Source organism: Pteropus vampyrus, unplaced genomic scaffold (assembly GCF_000151845.1).
Source record: "Pteropus vampyrus isolate Shadow unplaced genomic scaffold, Pvam_2.0 Scaffold96, whole genome shotgun sequence".
Lineage (NCBI taxonomy): Eukaryota > Metazoa > Chordata > Mammalia > Chiroptera > Pteropodidae > Pteropus > Pteropus vampyrus.
In genome coordinates this window covers 4,779,565-4,788,640 of record NW_011888877.1, presented here as the reverse complement: position 1 = coordinate 4,788,640, position 9,076 = coordinate 4,779,565, and the positions used below count along the sequence as shown (strand labels likewise).

The window sequence follows — 9,076 nt, the reverse complement described above, 5'->3', positions numbered from 1 at the left end:
TTTGCATATGGATGTCCAAATGTTTCAGTACCACTTGAAAACACTGCTCTTTGTCTATGAAATTACTTTAGCATCTTTGTCAAAAATGTATATAGACCTTTATATGCAGGTCTATTTCTGAACTCTGTTCTGTTCCATGGATTAATATATCTATCTTTATACTAATACCACAATCTCCTGATTATTCTAACTTTATAGTAAGTCTTGAAATCAAGTAACATGAGTCCTCTAAATTTGTTCTTTTTCAAATTGTTTTGATCATTCTGAGTCTTTTGCATTTTCCTACAGATTTTAAATTAGCTTGTTAATTTCTACTAAAAATCTGCTAGGCTACAGCCATGCTACCCTGAACAAGCCCAATCCTGTCTGATCTCGGAAGCGAAGCAGGGTTGGGTCTGGTTAGTACTTGAATGGGAGACCACCTAGGAAGACCAGGTGCTGTAGACATAAAAAATTAAAAAATAAGGGATTATAAGCTGACGAGGTCCTTGCAATCTGTGAGGTCAACCAAGGGTTGCCTCGCCTAAAAAATAAATAAATCAATAAGTCAATAAATCAATAAAATCTGCTAGGATTTTGATTGAGATTTTGAATCCATAGATAAATTTGGAGAGAATCGTAGCTTAATAATACTGAGTCTTCCCATTCATGAATATGGCATATCAATTTATTTGGATATTTAAAATTTTATCTCTACATGTATAGGTCTTGCATTTGTATTTTTAAAAAATTGTATCAGTATTTTGTGGGTTTTGATGTTATTGTAAAAAGGAATTTTTAAATTTCAATTTTGAAATTGTCATTTCTTGTATAAATGACATAAAAATATATTTGATTTTTATATATTGATCTTCTGTACTATGACCTTGTTAAGCTCATTTATTAGTTTTAGTAAGTTTCATCTGTAGATTCCTTAGAACTTTTGATATAGATGTTCATGTCATCTATAAATAAAAACATTTTTACTTCATCCCTTCCAGTCTGAATGTCATTTTTCTTCTTGCCACATTGCACTTAGTAAAATCTCAGTACAGTGTTGAATAGAAGTGGTAAAAGCAGACATTCTTGCTTTGTGCCAAATCTTAGGGAGAAAGCATTCAGTCTTTACAAAGAACTGTAGGGTTTTTTTTTTTTATAAATGCCCTTTATCAGATTGAAAAAGTTTGCTTTTACTCCCAGTTTGCTAGTGGGTTTTTCTCATGAATAAAGTTTAATTCTGTTAGGTTTTTGCCAGCATTTATTTATATGATCATATGGTTTTTCTTCTTTAGTCTATTAATATGGTGACATTACATGAAATTATTTTCAAATGTTGAACCAGCCTTGCATTCCTGATATATACTCTGTTTGGTCATTATGTGTTATCATTTTACATAAAACTGGATTTGATTTGGTAATATTCCCTTAAAGATTTTGCATCTATACTAGTGAGAGATATTGGTCTGTAGTTTTCTTTCCTTGTAATATCTTTTTCCATTCTCGATATCTGGATAGTGCCAGACTCATAAAGTAAAATGGGAGATGTTTCCTCTTTTTCATTTTTCTGGAAGTGTTTATGTAGAAATGGTAAAATTTCTCCCTTAAAATTTATCACTGAAACTGTCTAGGTCAGGAATGTTTTCTATGGAAAGATTTTTAATTGTGAACTTTTTAAAAAAATAGATACACAGCTATTCAAGTTATCTATTTTTTTTTAAATGACCTTTGGTAGTATATGTAATTAAAGGAATTTGCCCACTATAAATGACTTGCGAAATTTATAAATATAAATCTTTTCATAATTTCTTATTATCTTTTTAATAGCTATAGTATCTATATTGATGTTCCCTCTTTCATTCTTGATGTTGCTACTTTGAAAATTGATTTAAAATCCATATAAAAACCTGCACGTGAAAGTTATAGCAGCTTTATTTATAATCTTGGAAGCAACCAAGATGTCTTTTAATAAGTGTTGAATTAAAAAATTATGAGATATTCTTACAATGGAATATTATTCAGGGATAAAAGGATTGAGCTATTAACTCATACAACAAAACTGAGGGATCTTTATTTTGCTAAGTAAAAGAAGCCAAACCAAAAAGACTACAAAATATGATTCCATTCATATTAGATTCTGGAAGAGGCAAACGTATAGTGATGAGAACAGATCAGTGGTTGCCATGGGTTTGTAGAGGGAGAATATTTGACTAGGGGAAGCATAGGAAAGTTTTAGAGTGATGGAACTAATATGGTACTATAACCGTAGATGATGCCATGTATTTGTCAAAACCCATAAAACTTTACGGCACAAAGAGTGAATTTTAATGTATACAAATTAAACACTGGAAGCAGTAAGGGGGAACTGGAGCCGACCTAAATAACTCTGAAAATGTTGTTTTGACTGAAAATGAAAGAATTGTATATAAATAGTATATTCTGCTTGGTAAAGTTGTTTCTCATAGAGCTTTACAAAGTTTAACAATTTCAAAATAGCCATATATTTATTTGCAGATTGAGCAAATAAGCATGAAAGGCAGCCAAACTACTAATAAGTAAGATTTTAAAAGATCAGAGAACAAAGTATCTGATTAAGGGCAAAAAAGCAGTTTTCATTCACTGAAGAAGAAGTAATAATCTGATATTTCTCACCTCTACTTGTGTAAACATAATTTCTGACCAAGGTGACTAAGAAGAATATGAAAGGTTTGGATCAGGAATTACATATGGCAGTTTTGAGCTATAAATCATATGTGTGTATGTATGTATATGTACTAAATATCTGCAGAAGCAAACAACTTTTTCATTTAAAAATCTGAGGCAATTTTATTTGTAAATTTTTTGCAAACTCCGTTTTTAATATATCTCTACTAATTTTTCTTTTCTTTTTTTTATAAATATGTAATATAATGGAAATGTTATAATTTTTTCTCATCAAGCCCCATATCGATTCCTTCAAATCTCCTCTAGTTCATCTCAGAGTGACTTACAAATATTATCATTTTCCGAATGTGCCATGCTGTGGAAAAGTTTGAGAACCACTCATCTAAAGTCTTACTGACCACTAGAATTTCTTTGTTGGATCTCTAGGACTTTGTCCTCAATATTTTTGGTCCAGTAATGTGATATTATCCGCACATGGAGAGATCATCAAATGTGTCTATTAAATGATTTATAATGAGAGTTAGTCCCAATTTTCCTAAATCACTGCACTTCCTTTCCTGGTATTAAGGTACTTGAGCAGCAAATTCGTTGTCAGAACATTGGGAGTGACTATTAAGTAGGACTACAGGAAGTAAGAAACTTGATGGATTTCTACCCCACTACAGACAACACCTCTTTTGCATCTTGATTATCACTGACCTTCAGATTCAGACTCTTTCTCCCCTGCACCCTTTTACAGTTCACGTAGTCATGTTCATGGCTAAGAGACATTTTATCTCCTTGTCTTATGTATGTTTTAAAATCAGTGTCCCTAGGTACTGTCACTCTGACGGACTACCCACAACTGTGGTTTTAGAAGCTAATTAAACCTCATAATACTGTCTGTTCTCTACTGTTAACAACTTGAGAATCTTAGCATAACAAACTTCATTTGATTCAGTAGATAGGTTCCAGAAAATATGTTTTCGAAAAGAGTTTTTGAAATCTAATTATATTTTTAGAACATTTAGAGTTTGCTATAGAAATCTAAGGATGAATCACTTTATATCAAAAAACAAAAGAGCCCTTAAGTAAAAGAAAGCAATTATCTATTATTTACCTACTTCATAAATCTAAATTTGCTTAAAGTGAGGGGGCACATCTGTACAATATTAGGTAATTTATCATAATATGTTTCTTTTAATGTATTCTTTGAATTCATTTTTATTCAAATTGAAATAGTCATGTGGTTGATTGTTGTAAATCTATTGAAATTGATTGAAGACAAATAATAAAAATATAAGACTTCTGTTTATAACATTCCATTCAGTGTTACCCATGTAAGGAAACCCATAAACAGTATGGTCACCTTTCGCCTTTCTAGAGCTTAAGCATGCACAGTTTGCCAACACGTATTGTAAATAGTTGCTCTTTTTCTCAACAGTGGATTGCCACAAGGCAGTTTCTTCCACCACATTGTGTTATTTAAAAGTTATCTGCTTCTTGGCTGCTGTTCAAGGGAGTTCTTTGCCTGTAAATCCTCTTTATCTCATGCATTGGTTGAAGTGAAATCTTGGCACAATTTCAGTGCATTTGTCTTGTACCAGGGGAGGAAAAATTAAGGGCCCCAGAGACTGACACTGTTCTACAAATAATCATGAAGCAGTAGGGAGCCCTGTCGACCATTCAGAAGGATAATACTACTAAGCACCCACTGTGAAAAATAAGATCCCCTCACATGAAAGGCAGCCACACTATAAAAAAGATCATTTACAAGCCTGAAAGATAAAGTTTCAAAGTAAACGATGCTCATTGTGTACTTGACTCCAGGCCTTTAAAATCAGCTTAACTTAGTGGACTGGGTCCATAAGTAGCAGTCATTTAATTCTCAGTCTAGTTTTTACATTCTTTTGACTTTGAACTCAGCTTCTGTAATTGCCCAATGGAGATATCCATTTGTTTGCTAGAGGTGGTGAGGTTTAAGAGAAAACAGTGTGCATCATACTTAAAGAGTGATAACAGATATCTGAGACAACATAGGCCTTCTCTCAGATGAGAAGGGGTCTCCTTCAGACTGGTGGAAGATGACATACCTGTGGATCTCAGAACAGCAAAGATGCAGGCTCTGCTCTCTGTTGGTGCCACAGGAAGCTGCAGGAACCAGAGAAAGATGGCCGTATTAGTGATTTAGAGAAAAGACTACAAGCTCCAAGGCTTCCAATCTTGTTGATGTCAAACCAGAATTAGATGTGTAAGAGGTTTATTGGGAAATGCCTACAAATGATAAAGTGGAGGGAAACAGGAGTAAGTGGACGGAGCCCTCAGACCACGATGCAGGACTGAACCTGTAAAAAGAGAGAGGGAAGGGGACATTTGGGTAGGAAGAGCCTCAGACATCATTGCAGTTCTGAGAAAGTCTCCATCAGGCTGATGGGGATCCCTAGAGGAAAGACTGCCCAATGGAAGAGCCCATAGTGAACAGTGATGGTCTGGCTCAATATCCCCACCAAGTCCTACCACAGGCCAAGAGGGGCCAAGGACAGCATGAGAGCAGCAGCCACTTACTTTCTCACCGCAGGTTCTCTTAAAAGAAAATCTAAGTAGTACGTCTCCACAGCCACCACAATGAGTCTAAACTTCTAACTATGGCAAAATCAAGAAGCAAGAATAGCCAAGAGAATTCTGAAGAGACGAATTCTGAAAGGGGATTAACTTTATGAGATATTTTCTTTTTTACTTACTTATTTAAGTACAAATTACACACAGCAAAATGTAATTTGATGAATTTTTCTATTATCTGCCTGTGTAACAACCACCCAGATCAAGATATAGAACATCTCTGGTGCTGCAGAAGGCTCCCTTGTACCCCTCCCAGTCAACACATTTCAAGGGTAACCCTTATTTTGACCTATAATATGAATAATTTTGGCTATTTATGAATTTCATATAAATGGAATCATACACCATACTGTTTTATGTATAACTTTTTTCACTCAACATTATGTCTGTGGGATTCATCTATGTTGTTACTTATAGCAGTAGCTCAATCTGTCTCATTGAAGTAATTATTCCATTTTATGTATTCCTTCTATTTATTGTTATATGTATTGTTAATAAATATTTTGAAAGTTTCTAGTTTGAGGCCATTATGAATAAACATTTGTAACATATATTCATTTAGAGCACACTGCTTTAAATGTATCCTATATATTTTGATATATCATTCAATTAAAAATATTTTCCACTTTTTATTGTGATTTCTTCTTTTAACCTATTGGTTACTTGAAAGTATCTTGCTTAGTTTCCAAACGTTTCAGCATTTTAAGGCATATTATTGTTGTTGATTTCTAGTTTATTTTCACTTTGATCAAAGAATATACTCTTTATAATTTCAGTCTTTTGAAATTTAATAAGACTTGCTTTACGACCTTGGTTATATCCTGTTTTGATAAATGTCCACATACACTTAATATGAATGGGTGTCCTGAAGTTGTTGGGTACATTATTCTATAGCAACTAGGAAAAAATGGTTAATAGCACTATTCACATCTTTTATCCTTACCAATGTTTTGCCTACTTTCCCTCTCAATGACTGAGAAAGGTCTGTGAAATCTCCAACTATGATAGTGATTTGTTCATTTCTTCTATTAGTACTTTCAAATTTTGTTTTATATTTTTTCAATCTATGATAATAGATACATTCAAACAGGATTTTTATGTTTTTCTGTCAAATAATCCTTTTATCACTATAAAATATCCCTCCTCAAATTTACTTCTTGTGTTAATATTTCTTATAAGGTTTTTGGTTTTTTGATGATTGCATGGTGTGTCTTATTTCAACCTCTATTTATTTATTTTTTACTTTCAGTTGTTTAATAGCCTTCTCCCTTATGTGTCTCTGTGTTTCCGTCTTCACATAGAATTCTCACTGTGTATTTGTGTCCAAACTTTCTTCTTTTTATGAGGACACCAACCATTGGATTAGATCCCACTCTAATTCAGTATGACTTTATCCTAACTTAATTACCTCTTCAAAGACTCTATTTCCAAATAAAATCACATTCATAGGTATCAAAGTTTAGGACTTCTACATATTTATGGTGGGGGAGGGACACAATTCAATCCACAACAAACTGTATTGTCCTTATTTGCATCTATGTGAATTTCCCTTAGTAGACTATTAGCTTCTTGCGAGCAGGAACTTTATCTTTACACTCTTAGAGTCTAGCATAGCATCTCGCTTATGTTTAGGTACTCAGTAAATGAATTAGAGCAATGCTTGTGTTGCTAAAGATCGACTTGGGGGAAAATGTAGGAGAAAGAATACTATATAGTATTCCAGGTTTTGGCTGTGAATCCAAGTCTGTGTATAGCATATCACTTAGGATACAAATTTTGGTTGTAGGCAGAAGAAAAATCCAGCTCATACTGTCTTAAATTAAAAAAAAATTTATTGGCTCATGTACCTAAAAAGTCCAGAGGTAGGTCATTTTTCATATGATTCATTGGCTCAATGACACAAGCAGGGAAAATGTAGATTTCTTCTTTCGGCCATGATAAAAATAAGTGGTGTGGAACTAGTCATAAACAACTAGAAAACTGGACAAAATATCTGAAACAAGAGTTTTTAGACACTATAAATAGTCAGGAGTGTAATATTTTATTTATTTATTTATTTATTTATTTATTTATTTATTTATTTATTATGCCTACAGCACTTGGTCTTCCTAGGTAGTCTCCTATCCAAGCACTAACCAAGCCTGACCCTGCTTAGCTTCTGAGATCAGATGGGATTGGGCTTGTTCAGGGTAGCCTAGGAATGTAATATTTTAGAGAAATGAAAAAATAAGCTGAAACTAATGATCACAACTGATTTCTACCGAGGCACCTTCCAGACTGTAGCACAGAGAGGGAGAACCAAGCAGACCACAGTGGTCTCACTGAGCTGAAGAGACAAGAATTGGAGTCTGAGAATGCTAGGGTGAGTAGAATCTGCAAGGCAGAATACTGAGGAAAAGAAAAATGTGCAGAACAGGAGCTCCAGAAACCTGCAAAATCTGCACAAGAGTCTCTTGAGGTTTTAGCTAAATACTAAGTTGCTCATGTGCAGTGCAGACCTCCACTAGGCCTTGAAAGGAGCTATAAGCTGAAAAGTTCTCAGAGCGCACAAGAGGCTGGAAGATGTTGGATTTTCTAAATCGTTAGAATGGAGAGATAATATTGAAAACCTGGAGCATTCAGCAGAGATCACAGAAGGATTGCAACTTAGTAATAGTGCTAAAGTAGCCTACAGTAAAATCTACTATAGACTCATCTTAATGAAGCTTATAAAAAAGCATCAAACTGATCTCCAAATAACTTGCCTACTAGGCAAACAAAATTCAACACTCTCTAAAGGAATTTTTTAAAATTTAGACACCCAACAACATAATATTCATAATATCTAACATCCAATAAAAATTACTCGATATGCAAAAAAGAATATCGTGGCTTATATCCAAGAGAAAAAAATAGTTAAAAATAGAACCAGGATGATAGTGATAATGAAGCTAGTAATAAAGGACTATGAAATAGGTATTAAAAATATGCCAAAAAATGAAAATAATACATGAACATAATGAGGAGAGGAATAAAGCTTTATAAAAATAAACTCCATCACTGAAAAATACAACATCTGAAATAAAAATTTACCAGTTGGACTTAACAGCTGATTAGACTCTGCAGAAGAAAACATCAGTGAACTTGAAGACATAGGAAATAGAAACTTTCTAATATGAAATGTGGAGGAAAAAATAGCTGGAAAAAAAATGGAAAAGCCTTAATTGTCTATGTGATTTCACATGTGTAATTAGATTTCTAGAAGAATAGAGAGAACAGAAAAATATTTGAAGACATAATGGTCAACATTTTTTCAATTTGATATAAGATCCAAGAATCTTAACAAATCCCAATCAGGATTAAAAAACAAACAAACAAACAAAAAAACAAAGAAAAATATACCAATACGCATCATATTCGAATTGTCAAAAACCTATGATAAAGAGAAAATTCTAAAATCACCTGGGAAAAAAAGGCACATTATAAACAGAAAAATAAACATATATAAAAAAAGATAAGACTTCTTGTATGAAACTATGCAAGCCAGAAGACAATATTAATATAGCTGCCAGTTTCCTTTTGTTATGATTTATATTTTATCTTTTTCTATTTATTAAGATTCAACATGTCAGTGTCTTTATATTGAAAATATGTCTTTTAATAACCATGTAGTTGACTTGTGTCTTTTTTCCCATCTGGTGATTTTTGCTTTTTAATTAGAGTGTTTAGAACATTTACATTTAATGTCATTTTTTAAATAATTGGATTTAGATCTGCCATCTTGCTTTGGTTTCTATTTGTCCCACATGGTTTTTTTTTTTTTTTTCCCTCTCTTTTTTCTTTTGGGATTGAGTGTTTT

The 9,076-nt window shown here is 33.0% G+C and overlaps 1 pseudogene; it reads left to right on the top strand.

Annotated features, from left to right (window-relative positions):
• The first annotated feature begins 328 nt into the window (after nt 1-328).
• Nucleotides 329-447, top strand: LOC111742545 (annotated as a pseudogene).
• The last annotated feature ends 8,629 nt before the right edge of the window (nt 448-9,076 follow it).